This window comes from Pleurodeles waltl, chromosome 5 (assembly GCF_031143425.1).
Source record: "Pleurodeles waltl isolate 20211129_DDA chromosome 5, aPleWal1.hap1.20221129, whole genome shotgun sequence".
NCBI classification, from domain to species: domain Eukaryota; kingdom Metazoa; phylum Chordata; class Amphibia; order Caudata; family Salamandridae; genus Pleurodeles; species Pleurodeles waltl.
Genome location: NC_090444.1, coordinates 1,721,009,350 through 1,721,025,556, shown reverse-complemented (window position 1 = coordinate 1,721,025,556; position 16,207 = coordinate 1,721,009,350). Strand labels below are relative to the sequence as shown.

At 47.2% G+C, this 16,207-nt stretch overlaps 1 protein-coding gene across 5 annotated transcripts in view; it reads right to left on the bottom strand.

The window, feature by feature from the left end:
- ENPP5 (ectonucleotide pyrophosphatase/phosphodiesterase family member 5) overlaps positions 1-16,207 on the bottom strand; it is a 133,898-nt gene that overhangs the window by 46,508 nt on the left and 71,183 nt on the right. For all 5 annotated transcript variants that reach the window (XM_069236090.1, XM_069236094.1, XM_069236091.1 and 2 more), the window contains one exon: positions 665-839. The gene's annotated coding sequence lies outside the window, so the exon portion shown is untranslated. The remainder of the gene's footprint in view (positions 1-664; positions 840-16,207) is intronic.

The following is a 16,207-nucleotide window of genomic DNA, read 5'->3' as shown; positions in this document are numbered from 1 at the left end:
TTAGCAGTCACAAACTCTGTGATTTAGCGACCTGCAGTCTTTGCAACCACTAAATTGTTTCATACTTCTAGCCCACACTGCTTGAAGAAATAAGAGCCTTCCTCTTCAATAGCTTCTCCTGGGGGCAGGCAAGCACTCCTTTCATCGTCTAGCTTTCGGTAGTCCCTCATTAACAAAGGATAGTGCAAAGTTATCCAACCTGCACCTTACTATAGCTATTCTGCCCTCTTCCCCAAGTATTTACCCTCTCTCCTTCAATTGTATCCTCTTCCCTACCTGCCCTGTGTTGCAATAACATGATAGTAACCCTTTCCACCCTGCCCCCTTCTCTCTGCCTACTCTCTCCTTTACTGAACCCCTCTTTTGCCTGAGTATATTAATACAAAAACATGTTCACTGTGCTTAAATACGGCCTATTGAGTGCATCCATAATTATTTCATGTCTGACATGACTTTCCTCAATATGCATTTGCACTTATATCAGGTAGTTTTCAATGTCTATGATTGTGTTTAATTTTCTTGTATTACAGTATACTGATGTAGTTCACTGTAACTGTTTTAATATATAAAAAACATTACCAACAATTAAACTTCTTGCTAATGAAAAAATGCATATACCTAGCTTTTAGGTTGTTAAGATGGCTGAGGTTTTTGAAATGCTCACCTCTGATTTATCTTCCGCAGACGTGGTTTTGAAATGATAGGCTAAGTTCCAATTTCCATCCCAAGAATACTTTTCATTGAAATTCTAATAGTCATGGCAACTGTGGAGCTGAGGCTGCAGCTGTGTGTGGATGTCCATAAGTTTAGGGACCCTGATTCATCAAAGCCATGTGATCCTGTAAAAGACAATAATGAAATGGTATTTAAGAACCTATATTTACAAACCTGTGAATGCACTGACAGCTGGTAGAACATAAAAACGTTGCTTTTAAAGTAATAAAAAATGTTGTACAGCTTTTAAAACAGTTTTGGCAGAAGTAAAGGCCAACGAGATTTCAAAATAAGATATAATGGTTCAAGTATCGTGGCTTTTTTTTTTTTTTTTTTTTTAACAGGAAGCAGACATGCACCCGATATCCAATAAGTCTGTTTGCCCATGACCATGCTACAACCACCCATCTGCAAATTAAGAATGCTCGCATGACACATTCCAACACAGCTGTTCCTATACAATAAAGTGCAGAATACAATGGTATTTTCAGATCAGATAATTTGATAAATGTTACGCCACTTATGTGCAGATAATAGCTTCGCTCTTATTTCACTGGCCATCTGTGCTGCTGTGGAAATGTTACCTGAAATACCTCTCAGAACACCACCTTCCACACTCACGCTAGAACAATAGCGATGCCCCATTCATGCCAAAACTAAAAAACACAGACCGCTAGATAAAACTACCCTTCTCGATGCAGGATGGGTGGCCATTATTAGGATGGTTATCCTTCTTAAATTTGCCAATTTTGACTCAATCAGTATGAGCCGGTAACAACCTATGACACAGTGGGTAAACCTCCCATAGGACACGGGAGGTCTTGTAGCTCAGACATGGAACTGCTACTATGCAATTCAATAAAATGCAGACAAGCTCATACACTACACTTTTAATACTAATTAACCGCACAGAACAGAAATTGCACACATGCAATCCCTATATATCAGGCATGCTTAACTGTTCACACCATACCACAAACGCAATGCATTTGTTCTATTATTGCCCTGTGATTCAAACCTTTTGGAAGGTTTTCTTTGACACTGTATGTACTATTTATGAAAAAATCAAGTTGCACCATCACCTCACTGCACTTTTAGGTTATACTGCGAAAAGCCCCATTGTAATAGGAAAAAACTGCTATGTTAATATTTCTTTCGAAGTGTAAAGTGGCAATGGCCTGGATACCTAACCACCAACTCCAGGCATCCTCTATCCTCTCAAGAGTAAATATGTCAACGTATTCTTTTTTGATTCAGCTGGGACTACTATATGCAATTAAAACAAAGGCTACTCCTTTAAAAACACAAAACTATCTTGCTTAGATTACAGTGTTACTGCACACATTCAATTCTTGATAGCTTGATGTCCAGGACATATTGTTTGGTGTCAAAACCAACAGGTTTTTATGTTTAGTATGTCCTTGGGACAAGTAGGCCCAACCCTCTGCAGCACAAACCCATTAGATGCGAGTTTACAGTACCACATCATGGATCTGGGACTGGCATGGTCCGTAGTTAGGGTAATATTTATGTCCATATATTAATGGTGTTTCAAACTAGTACTTATGGTTCATTAACACAAAGCCTTTAAATATTAGGGTGAGCACTATAAGGAAATGTAAGCTCAGATTGCTCTAGGTACTGACAGTGCTTCCAATATAAACATATGTACACACTTTTGCAAAGTTTAACAATATGAGGCTATGTACAGTGCTCCCAGTATGCTCTCTGCTTAGGTGCAAATATTTGCAGACGCTTGAATGCAAGATCTCAAAATAAAATGGTCACAAAAATATGCAACTAGGAAAATAAATGTTTTGCTGAACTATTGTGACATTTTAGATATCATTTCTTTGAGGTATATTTTACTAAAAAATATTGATAGGTGATACCATTTCCAAAACTATTCATAATGGAAAGTCAGTGTAAGGTTCAGCACGATTGTGGAAACATGAAAATAAACAAGCATTGGCAAAGCCAATAGGTCTGACATAGATATTCAGCCTTTTTTCCACACAGTTTTTGTACAACATTACTGCTGCCAGGCCCTCACCATTAGAACAAATATTTGCAAAAATATATTTTGGTCTCTGTTAGACCTGGCACCCTTGGTGTGGTTTCACCTATCTTTTTTGCCTTCTGACCTCCTGTTTTTTGCTGGCTTTAGGACTGGGAACTTTACTGCTGCTAACCAATGCTAAATTGTTTGTGCTCTCTGCTTAAAACATGGTAACACTGGTTTATTCATAATTGTCATATTTAATTTACTTATAAATCTGTAGTAAAGTTCACTACCTGTACCCAAAGAATGTAAATTATATGCTATTAGTGGGCCTGCAGCAGTGATTGTGCCACCCACTTCAGTAGCCTACCATTGCAGAGCCTGTGAACAATTTTAAACTGTCATGTCAACCTGGCAAGTTAACCCTCTTCCCAGGCCAAACCTTCCTTTTTAATACATATAACTCACCCATAGGATAGGCCCTAGACAGCCCAAGGTCAGCCTGCAGTGTATTGAAAAAGTAGGACATGTACTTTTAACCCCTTCCCTGCCAGGCCTTTTCCCATCAGATGCCAGGCCTTTTTTAGACTGTTTGGGGCAGTTCATGCTTAGGCCCTAATAACTTTTTGTCCTACCCACGCCAAATTTGCATCCTTTTTTCCCCCAACATCTTAGCGATTCTAGAGGTATCCAGAGTTTGTGGGTACTCCTGAGGTAGACCAAGAAATTAGCCAAAATACAGCAAAACATTTGTTTAAAAAAAAAAAAAAAAGGAAAAAAGGTCTGCAGAAGGCGGCTTGTGTTTTCCCCCCCGAAAATGGCATCAAGGGTTTGCCGTACTAAAATCACCATTGTCCCAGCTTTTGGGAACAGGCAGACATGAATCAGAAAACCACATTTCTCAACACAATTTTGGCATTTTACTGGGACATACCCCATTTGTACTATTTTTGTGCATTTAGCCTCCTTCCAGTTAGTGACAGAAATGGGTGTGAAACCAATGCTAGATCCCAGACAGCTAAACATTTCTGAAAAGTAGACACAATTCTGAATCCAGCAAGGAGTCATTTGTGTAGATCCTACAAGGTTTTCATACAGAAAATAACAGCTGAAATAAAAATAATATTGGAACTGAGGTGAAAAAAACAGCCACTTTCCTCCATGTTTTACTCTAACTTTTTCCTGCAATGTCAGATTTTGAAAAGTAATATACTGTTACGTCTGCTGGACTCTTTTAGTTGCGGGATACACAGGGCTTGTAGGTTCATCAAGAACTCAAGGTACCTAGAGCCAATAAAAGAGCTGCACCTTGCAATGGGCTTTCATTGTATACCGGGAATACAGCAATTCATTTGCTGAAATATAAAGAGTGAAATATAGGTATCAAGGAAACCTTTGTATTTCCAAAATGGGCATAAGATAAGGTGTTGAGAAGCAGTGGTTATTTGCACATCTCTGAATTACGGGGTAGCATGTGAATTATGGGGCATTTCTCAAATAAACGTCTTTCTTTTTTTACACACGGTCTTAAATTTGGAAGGGAAAAATGTAGAGAAAGACAAGTGGCAGTAACACCAGTCTGCTATTCTGTGTTCCACAAAGTCCCCCGATAAAAATGACACCTCACTTGTGTGGGTAGGCCCAACGCCCCTGACAGGAAAAGCAACATGGACACATCACATTTTTACATTGAAACCTGACGTGTTTTTTGGAAAGTGATTTTGGCGTCTAGCTCAGCGGGCACCTAGGGAAACCTACCAAACCTGTGCATTTCTCAAAACTAGACACCTAGGGGAATCCAAGATGGGGTGACTTGTGGGGCTCTCACAGGGTTCTGTTACCCAGAATCCTTTGCAAACATCAATATTTGGCAAAAATAAACCAAAAAAAACAAACAAACAAAAAACACTTTCTCCTCACGTTTCGGTGATAGAAAGTTCTGGAATCTGAGAGAAGCCACAAATGTCCTTCCACCCAGCATTCCCCAAAGTCTTCCGATAAAAATGGTACCTCACTTGTGTGGGTAGGCCTACTGCCCACGACAGGAAATGCCCCAAAACACAAAGTGGACACATCACATTTTCCCAAAGAAAACTGACCTGTTTTTTGCAAAGTGCCTAGCTGTGGATTTTGGCCTCTAACTCAGCCGGCACCTAGGGGAACCTACCAAACGAACGAGTTACTTTCCTTCGGTAACGACTTTTCTGGTGGATACATTAGCTACCTGTGGATTCCTCACCTAATGAATTCTCCCATGGCGCCAGCATTCGACGGAAATCTTCTTCCTAGCTTCTTCACGTCAACGAGGACGTCACATTAGCCCACGCGACGCCGTCTGACGTCATACAGGCCTCGCTGACGTGCCGACGTCAGTACCAACATTTTTTACGTGCATGAGAACAATAACCCAATGCAATGAAAGATCAAGGCAACATCCCATAACATTGTAAATCACACAACATTGCAATGGAATGGCTGTAGATTTAATATAACTCCTTTTTTTTTTTTTTTAAATCAAAACAAATATATACTAATTATGTATATACACAAAGATAGATATATATATATATATATATATATATATATATACACATACATACACATACATACACAAGTATTCATATATACAAAATCCATTGCAGTCTTAAAGACCAAGAGGAGCACACTCAAGGATTACTTGGTAAGACCAAAAAGGCAACGGGGAGGCGGGTGGTACCGTGAGGAATCCACAGGTAGCTAATGTATCCACCAGAAAAGTCGTTACCGAAGGTAAGTAACTCGTTCTTCTGATGGATACAACTACCTGTGGATTCCTCACCTAATGAATAGAGTCCCAAAGCAGTACCGCGCCCGGTGGTGGGAGCCTGGATGGTCAAACCAAGAAATCCTGCAGCACTGACTGTGCAAAATGGCCGTCCCTTCTGACCTCAGAGTCCAAACAGTAATGTTTCGCAAAAGTGTGAAGGGACGACCAAGTTGCGGCCTTACAGATGTCGACCACAGGAACACCTCTGGCCAAGGCTGAAGTGGCCGACTTAGCTCTGGTGGAATGAGCTCTAATACCATCAGGAGGATCCTTCTTTGCTAAAGAGTAACAAATTTTAATGCAAAGAACAACCCACCTGGAGAGTGTTCTCTTGTGGACTGCCTTTCCTCTCCTCTTGCCCACGTATCCGATGAACAGCTGGTCCTCCAGCCTGAAATCCTTTGTTCTATCAATGTAGAAACTCAACGCCCTCTTTGGGTCCAATCGATGCAGTCTCTCTTCCTCCTTCGAAGGATGAGGCGGAGGATAGAACGTGGACAAAGTAATTGTCTGGGCCAAATGGAAGGGTGAAACAACCTTCGGGAGGAAAGCAGCCTTGGTCCTCAACACCACCTTATCCCCATAAAAAGCTATATAAGGAGGTTTTACCGATAAGGCCTGCAACTCACTCACTCTCCTTGCAGATGTTATAGCCACCAGGAAGACTGTTTTAATAACTAAGTACCTTAAGGGACAAGAATGCATAGGCTCGAAAGGGGACCCCATAAGGAAAGTCAGGACCAAGGACAAATCCCATTGAGGCATAACGAATGGTTTTGGAGGATATTTATTTAGAAGACCTTTCAAGAATCGAAGAACAATACGGGATTTAAATAACGAAGGTTGGTCTGGAAGACAAATGAAGGCTGACAAGGCAGACAAATAACCTTTAATAGTAGCCACTGCACAACCTTCTTGCGCTAGTGACAAAGCAAAAGACAAAACATCTGACAGATGAGCATGAAGGGATCAATCGGTCTCTCTCCACACCACATAACAAATTTAGACCACCTATTAGCGTAGATAGATTTAGTGGAGTGTCGCCTGGCCGCTAATATAACATCCACTACATCAGGCGGGAGAGAGAAGGAACTCAGGTTGCCCCGTTCAATCTCCAGGCATGTAGGTGCAGACTCTGGAGGTTGGGGTTTAAAACCTGCCCCTGCGACTGCGAGAGGAGGTCTGCCCTGAGAGGGAGACGGAGCGGAGGGCACAGCGAGAGTTGGAGAAGGTCGGAATACCACACCCTCCTTGGCCAATCCGGAGCTATTAAGATGACTTGAGCCCGGTCTTGGCGAATTTTCCTCAATACTTGAGGAATCAAGGGTATGGGGGGAAACGCGTAAAGCAACTGGTCGCACCAGATTATCTGAAACGCGTCCCCCAACGCTCCCTGCACTGGATACTGGAGGCTGCAGAAAAACGGACAGTGCGCGTTCTCCCGAGTGGCAAACAGATCTATCCGAGGAAACCCCCACATCTGGAAGATTAAACGGACTTGATCTGGATGGAGACGCCACTCGTGGTCGGCCGAGAAATGGCGACTGAGACTGTCCGCACGTACATTCAAGACCCCGGCCAGATGATTTGCTACCAAGCAAATCTGATGGTCCTTTGCCCAGGACCATTGTCGAAGAGCTTCTCTGCAGAGAAGGTACGACCCTACTCCTCCCTGTTTGTTTATGTACCACATCGCAGTAGTATTGTCCGTCAGGACCTGTACCGACTGACCACGAAGGGAAGGGAGGAAGGCCTTGAGAGCCAGACGTACAGCCCCCACTCCAACAGATTGATATGAAAAATCTGTTCCTCTGGAGACCAAAGCCCTTTGATCTCCAGATCCCCCAGATGAGCTCCCCACCCTAGAGTGGAAGCGTCCGTTATTACCGTGGTCACTGGTGGTGACTGCGCGAACGGCTTTCCTTGTGAAAGATTGTTGCCCGCAATCCACCACTTCAAGTCCACAGCAGCATCTCTGGAGATCCTGACAGCACCTTCGAGATCTCCTTTGTGTTGAGACCACTGCCTTCGGAGGCACCACTGAAGAGCCCTCATGTGCCAGCAAATATGCGTGACCAATAGTATGTAGGAGGCAAACAGACCGAGCAGACGAAGGACCTTGAGGACTGGAACTACCGCTCCATTTCGAAACATTGGGACCAACTCCTGAATATCTTGAATCCGCTGAGGCGGAGGAAAGGCTCGATTCAATGTTGTATCCAGTACTGCCCCTATGAACAGGAGGTGCTGAGAGGGCTCCAGGTGAGAATTGGGCACGTTCACCGAAAAGCCCAGGTCGAACAACAACTGGGTTGTTGACTGCAGATGAAGCGACACAAGCTCCGGGGACTTGGCTTTGATCAACCAGTCGTCCAAGTAAGGGAATACTGCTATCCCCTTCCTTCTGAGCTCTGCCGCAACCACCGACATCACCTTTGTGAAGACTCGAGGTGCTGAAGTAAGACCAAACGGGAGGACCGCAAACTGATAGTGCTGCGACCCTACCACAAACCAGAGATACTTCCTGTGCGACTTGAGTATCGGGATATGAAAATAAGCATCCTGCAAGTCGACAGACACCATCCAATCTCCCTTGTTCAACGCCAAAAGCACCTGAGCTAGGGTCAGCATCTTGAACTTTTCCTGTTTGAGGAACCAATTCAAGATCCTCAGATCCAGGATTGGTCTCAACCGACCATCCTTCTTGGGAATCAGGAAGTACCTTGAGTAACAACCTCAACCCCTTTCCTGCTCTGGGACCAACTCCACCGCGCCCTTTGAAAGGAGGACTTGAACCTCCTGTTCTAACAACAGGAGGTGTTCTTCTGAACAATAAGATGGGCGGGCGGGATGGGGGGCGGAAACTCCCGAAAGGGAAGGGTGTAGCCTTTTCCCACAATGCTGATAACCCAAGTGTCCGATGTAATAGTCTCCCACTTGTGGAGAAAATGCTGTAACCTTCCCCCTACAGGAGAGGGGTGAGTGGGAAATGGTGGAAGCCTAAGGCTGCTTTCCCTGCTGCACCCCTCCAGAGGACGAGGAAGAGGCAGAGTGCTGCTGAGAGGCTCCCCTGGTGCGGGCCCTACCCCTCCCTCTAAATGATCTATAGGGGAGGGAAGAGGTGGGCTGCTGGAATTTCCCCCGAAAGGAAGAGGAGGAAGAGCCACGTCCAAATCCACGAAACCTCCTGAAAAATGTGGAGGAGGTAGAAGAAGGGGCTTGTAGTCCTAATAATTTGGCTGTGGCCCTGCTTTCTTTGAACCTCTCCAGGGCCGAATCCGCCTTGGCCCCAAACAGTTTGTCCCCATCAAACGGGAGGTCCAACAGGGTCGACTGCACGTCCGCAGAGAACCCCGAGTTGCGGAGCCAGGCCTGTCTCCTTGCCACCACAGCCGTGCCCATCGCCCTAGCCACCGAGTCGGTCGTGTCCAGCCCAGGCTGGATAATCTGGGTTGCGGCAGCCTGGGCATCCGAGACAATGTTCAAAAGTCCCTGGGGAAGCTCCGTATATGAAGATGATATGTCGTCCATAAGAGCATGGATGTATCTCCCCAGAATGCAAGTCGCGTTGGTGGCCTTCAATGCCATACTGCAAGACGAAAATATCTTCTTAGATTGCACGTCCAACTTTTTGGAGTCCCTGTCCCCTGGTACCGTCGGGAAAGATCCAGGCGCTGACCTAGAGGAACAGGAGGCTTGCACCACCAAGCTCTCCGGCGTAGGGTGTATAGACAGAAAGCCAGGGTCACATGGCGCAGCCCGATATCTCCTGGCCACAGCCCTATGAACAGCCGAGGAAGATACTGGCTTCTTCCACACCTCTAACACCGGATCAAGCAAAGCCTCATTGAATGGCAAAAGAGGCTCCGCTGCAGCAGAGGCCGGATGTAGTACCTCAGTCAGCAAATTCTGCTTCGCCTCTGCCATCGGCAAAGGCAAGTCCAGAAAGTTAGCAGCCTTTCTTACCACAGCGTGAAAGGTAGCAGCCTCCTCCGTATACTCCCCTGGAGATGATAGGTCCCACTCAGGGGAAGTATCCAGCCCACTGGCTGTATCCAGACCATGAAGTCCATCACCAGAGTCCTCAGCCTCTCCTTCCTCCAAGACTCGTTGGTACTCTTGCTCTTCCAAAAGACAGAGAGCACACCTTCTCGAGTGCAGTCTTTCTTCGATACGCGGAGTCGACATGGCCTCCGCCGAAGTCGAGGATCGGCGGCGATCTCCGGAACCATCCGACGCCATGTCCAGCGCCACATGCAGTTTCAGCGCCGAAGTCGGAGCCGGACGAAGAAAGTCACGTCTTGGAGTCTCCGATGGACCCGCCGGGGCCACAGGACGAAATCCTGAAGTCGACGGGATGGAAATCTCCGGGGCCAAAACCTCTGGAGCCACTGGAGCTGCCACCGGCGCCGAGCCCACATTCCCTAAAGGGAGAAAGGGCATAAAGGGTGCCGGCCGTAGAGGCGCAGGACCACCCAAGGAAAAAGCCAACGGCCCCGAAGGACCAGCCGGAGCACCGCCTGGAGCCATCTGTTGGAAGATGGTAAACATCGCATTCAGAAATGCGGTATTATCGGCTCCAGGGGCCGGAAAAGCCAGATACTGGGGTGCCTGGATCGAAGGCGACCCCGACCCCGATGCCAGCCTCGACGTCTGTGACGGCGGAGAAAACACCTGAGGCTGCGTCACCTCGATCACAGAAGCCTGTCCAGGCGAAGTCGGTGACGCTGGAGAAAATAACGGCGTCGATGGATGTGGCGTGACCATGGGACTGACTTCCCAAGTCTTCCGACGCCAAGCCGAAGGCGACCTCGAACGAGACTCCTTGCTGGAATGGCGCCGTGAATCCCTACGGCGCCGGGAGTCTCGATGACGGCGATGAGACCTTGGCGAAGAAGACTTCTTATGATGTTTTTTCTCTTTCCTTTTCGACTTCGCCATGAATAGTTTAGCCTCACGTTCTTTCAGGGCCTTCGGATTCATGTGCTGACATGAATCACATGTTGCAACGTTGTGGTCGGAGGTTAAACACCATAAACAGTCGGAGTGAGGATCAGTAACGGACATCTTGCCCCCACACTCTCGACAGGACTTGAAACCAGACTTCCTCTGAGACATAATTACCGCAGAGAAAATCCACGCAGCAGAAAATACACTGTAACTATGAAAGTAACAGTAGCTCCCTCGAAGATAACCGTTTCGAATGCACGGAAAAAAGGGAACGGACGTCGGCGAGGACCTCTTATTGCCTGTATGACGTCAGACGGCGTCGCGTGGGCTAATGTGACGTCCTCGTCGACGTGCAGAAGCTAGGAAGAAGATTTCCGTTGAATGCTGGCGCCATGGGAGAATTCATTAGGTGAGGAATCCACAGGTAGTTGTATCCATCAGAACTGTGCATTTTTCAAAACTAGACACCTAGGGGAATCCAAGATGGGGTGACTTGTGGGGCTGTCATCAGGTTCTGTTACCCAGACTCCTTAGCAAACCTCACAATTTGGCCAAAAAAAACAAAAAAACTTTTTCTCCACATTTTGGTGCTGCAAAGTTCTTGAGGGGAGCCACAAATTTCTGTCTACCAAGCGTTCCCCCAGGTCTCCCAATAAAAATGGTACTGCACTTGTGTGGGTAGGCCTAGTGCCGGCGACAGGATATGCCCCAAAACACTATGTGGATACATCAAAATGATCAAATACAAAGCTACCTGTTTTAGCGGGGGCACCTGCGTTTTTGGTCCTGGGCTCAGCAGCCATCTAGGGAAACCTACGAAACCCAGAATTTCTAAAAACTAGACACCTGAGGGAGTCCAGGGAGGTGTGACTTGCGTGGATCCCCTAGTGTTTTCTTACCCAGAATCCTCAGCAAACCTCAAATTTATCTAAAGAAAAATCTAATTTTTCTCACATTACTGGGTGGGATCACCGCACCGGGACAAATTTCCTACCACCCAACGTTCCCCTCCGTTTCCTGGTAAAAATTATACCTCACTTGTGTAGGTGGGCCAAGTGCCTGTGACAGGGAAGAGCCAAAAATATGTCGAAAATGAGGGGGGGGGGGGGGGGGGGGGGGGGGGACTAAAGCGGGTCCAAAAGGGCAGTTTGAAAAAAAATGTTTTTAGGCTGACAAGTGGGGCAGAATTTTTATTGATATAGATGCGACAATGCTGGGTGGTAGGAATTTTCTGGATTCCTGCAGATTCCGTAAGGTTCCGTCACAAACATGTGGGAAAAATAAGTGATTTCCAGCAAAGTTGGCGGTTTGCAGGGCATTGTGGGTAAGAAAATGGTGTGGGGTGCCTGTGAATCACACCACCATGGACTCACCCAGATGTTTAGATTTCAGATGTGTCTAGGTCTCGTAGATTTTTCTACATGGCAGCGTCCCAAAGTCCAAAAAGTGCAGCCCTCACCATTCCAAGTGGGTCAATTTTGAGAGTTAGACAAGCTCTCATGGCCCAAACGTAAAACCAAAACCCAAAATAATCAAATGTCCTCTTGCTTGCTGTGGGATAAGATGTTTTAGTGTGCTGGGGAGAGCTGAAAGACGGTTACCCCCTTCAGTTTGGGTGAGGGCATAACCATGCCCATAATGGTTGGTAGCCACCACCCACTATATATATATATTTTGTTATTCCCTAGCATCTAGTAGGCTTTCTGCCCCCGAGAGAGAGGATCGGGGGGTAATTGCCCCATCTGCCCACCGGTAGGCAACTTTGTCCCCATTTATTTGGGTTGGGGGTATGGCCATACCCTCATCCTCTTTTTTTTTTTTTTTTTAAACAATCTTCCCTGGTGGGCTTTCTTCCCACCTTGGGGGCAGATGGGCCTTACAAAAACAGGCCGATCTGCCCCCAATGGGGGCAGAAATGGCCAACAGCAATGTGCCCCCATGGGAAGCAACTCTTACCCAAGGGGCTGCCACCCCAAACAAAACACACACACCAACCCCTGCCTAAGTGGTTTCTGACCCCCCCCCACCCCCCCCCCCCAACCCCCCCCAACCCGGGAGCAGATCGGCCTAATACAAATAGGCCTATCTGCCCCCGAAGGGGACAGAAATGGCCTAAAATAAATTTGTCCCCCCAGGGGAGCGACCCATGCGTGAAAACGGACCTAAAAAAAATAAAAAAATCCCTGGTGTCTAGTGGTTTCTGCCTAATAAATAGGCCGATGTGCCCCCAAGGGGGGGCAGAAATGGCATTAAAATAATTTGCCCTCCTGGGTCTCTCCCCTCATGTGAATAACAAAACAAAATAAAAAATCCCTGGTGTCCAGTGGGGATTTCTGCTGCCCGATTGGTTCACAATCGGGCAGCAGAAATGCTCAGAGAGACATCAAAGGAAAGGAAAGTTAAGGTCTTTCCCCTTCAATCCCTGCCCATGGGAGCGGGGTACCAGGCCATCGGCGGGAGCGCTAGCGCTTCCCCTCGAGTGCCCATAGCAGAACGTAACGGTTACATCCTCAGCACCCGAGGGGTGCAAACAAAGACGTAACTGTTACGTCCTCGGCACCCAAGGGGTTAAGCTCTACCTGTCTTAGTAGTGAAAAACGCTTAAATCAGTTTTTCACTACTGCAAAGCCCATCTCTCCCATAGGATAACATTGGGATTGCTTTAAACATTTTAGAAGTGTAGTTTTGATTGGAAAGAGATGGGACCCTGAAGTTTGGTGTGTCTGGAATCACAATTTAAAATCACAACTTAAGGTGAAGTTGGATTTTACACTGCAATTCTGAAAATAAAACTTTTCCGAAGTTAGTATTTTCTTACTTTAACCATCTAGTGCCTTCTGGCCGTCTCTGGATACATGTCTAGGTGTGTGACAGCTGGGCTCTTGTGCATTCCCTCCAGACAGCCACACACAAAAGGAGCTTAGGTGTGACTGATGGCCCATCCTGGGCAAGATGGGAGGGAGGAGCGGACACTTGCACCTGAATGGGCTGTCTCTCTAACAAAAAAATGGCTGCATAACCTCCTGTAGCGAGTATGGAGCCAGGGCAGGAAAGGCAGGAACTCAGTGCACTTCTCTTTGAAGTCTCCTCTGCTTCAAAGGCACCACTGTGTATAAGAACAGGCTCTCAGACACCACCAACTCAGGACACTTCTGCATCTGAGGATATTCTGCAGGAAGAAGGACTTGTATGCTGCCAGAAAGGACTGTCATTATGCTGGACTCTGCTAGACTCCTGCTCTGCGACCTACTGCTTTGCTGCCCTCCTTGTCTGGTAGTGAGAAGGACTGGACCTGAAACCAGAACCAAAGTAACTCCAAGGGCTTGCTGGCTTGCCTCCTGTTATTCCGAAGTCTTAGGGACATCAAAGATGTATCTTCATCCTGCAACAGCACCTGGACTTTGCTTGCTGCAAGTCCTGCCCTGCCAGGTTGTGCCAAATGCACTCCTGGGCCCTTGGACATTGGTATAAAGTGCTATAACTGCTAAAACCTGCCTATCAACGCCATTGTGTTGATCAGAACTGGCACACCTCCATCCACACCTCACCACTGCTGCAAGGTTAGAGGATACTTCATTGCCATCGATGCCGGTGCATTGCTGCGGTTACGAGGATTGGGAGCACCACATTGCTGACCGCATGATGCATTGCCTCCATTCCCGAAGCATCTCTGACTTTGCACAGCTCGGAGCCGACATCACCTATATCTGCAGAATCAATGCCAATGTATCACCCCTTTTGCTCCTCGCATCTTGTTGTTGACGCACCTTCGAACCATGGTACTGTTTCAGCGGAACAAGGCTGGTCCCTGTGTCCGACCGGTGCTCCATAGTCAACTGACTTTTTAGATTTGACCCCATCTATTGCGACCAAAGAGACCCATTGGCACTTTATGCTTTTAAGCACTATATTGCATTTTAGTATTTACAAATTCATATCTCAACTTCTACTAATTGGATTTTTGTTGTTTTGGTCTTCTTCTGATCATTAAATTAAGATCCACGTTTCTAACCTCGTGTGGTATATTTTTGTGTAGTGGTTTCACTGTTTTAAGTGTTGCACAAATACTTTACACATTGCCTTCTATGTTAAGCTTGCTCTGTACCAAGCTACCAGAGGGTGAGCACAGGCTAATTTAGGAAGTGTATGGGATTTAACCTGACTAGGACTGGGGTTCCTGCTTGGACAGGGTCCATACCCCTGCCAACTAATAACCCAATTTCTGACAGTCTCAAAAAGTGCACATGGCAAAAGCAGTCCCTGACACAGAAATACAAGTACAGGTTTGGCCACGGACCAAAATGGCTGCCTGAGGACGGATCTCAGCGCGCCGAGTCGGATCTCAGCCCCGGCGGGAGCACTACACGCCTCAGGCAGCCTCGCAACAGCTCCCCGGAACCGCATGACGCACGGTCCGGAGAGACAACGGCTTTTCTGGCGGAAGTCGGCGACCGCAGCACTACTGAGCGCAGCACCATTTACCGCCTGCGGGCGAACGATCAGCCGCGGCCCACAGTGAAGGGCCCAATCCGCCTAGCGACGCGACCTTGGAGGAAGCAGCAGCCGCATACAAGCACAAAGCGGCCTGAGTCACTAGCTTGAGCGTCGGGGCGCGGGGGTAAAACTCAGCAAAGACCAGAGCCCCTTTATCATCCCCCCACCCCGTTCACGCCCATGACCCGCGAGCAGCGTTACAACACAGGATTTACCCACCTCACAGCCTAGCATGAAGGCACTGGCCCAGGGGGACATGTGGCTCCAAATGACTCCCAATGGGTGGAACAATTAATGCATGCCATTCCTCAACAAAAATCATTGATGCCTAACTGCAGTACACATGCTTTAAAAGGAGAAATCACCTCCGTGCAACTCTGTGATAGCAATCCAGGAGGCCCTTATCATACAGGATCGACATACCCTCCCCCCACCCGCCACAATCTACTGCTCTGCCCAGAGGCCCACAGAGTGAGAAGGCGAACGTGGTACAGAGGTTAGATTCCACCAGAGAAACAGAGCGACACAGCGAAGGTGGTGAAGGAGGGGAATGCCACTGGAGGGACAGACTGAACAGGAGACTGGTGGAGAGGTAAAATAACAGCGGAAGGACAGAGAGTGAGAAGACGAAGGGGGTGAAGAAGTGAAAAGCCGCCAAAAGGACGGGGTGAGGGGGCGAGGGCGGTGAAGAGGTGAAATATCACCAGAGGGACGGAATGCAATGGAGAAGGTGGTGAAGAGGTGAAATACCAGCGGAAGGATAGAGTGGAAAAATGAGGAAGGTGAAATAATAACAGAAGGACAGCACGAAAAATAGACGTGGGACAGATCCCCATACCAGGGTACCATGAGAAATAGAGTCAGGTTCCGATACTCATTAACAATGTCACCCTTCTCAACTCAGTAGGTATTCTGGCTCAACCTAGAAGCTACCCCCTCTGTAGATTCTGCCTTCTTGCCAAACACCCCATTGCCCGAAGACAGACTGAAGGCAGACCCCTCATACAGCCTCAGCCCCTCGCCCCCTCAACCATTGTCTACGAGGACCAACCTCCTGCAACAGACACGGCCTCGATGCCTCCACTAACAGGGCATAAGGAAAACAGTTAGCACAACTCACCCTCATCACGTGTCCATGCAACAAACTCTGCCCTCCAGAGGCCCTTACACTCTGACTGACATGCCCAACGGGAAGCCCTCAGGCAAACACTCCAGACAACTCTTGTTCTCGGAGGCTATCA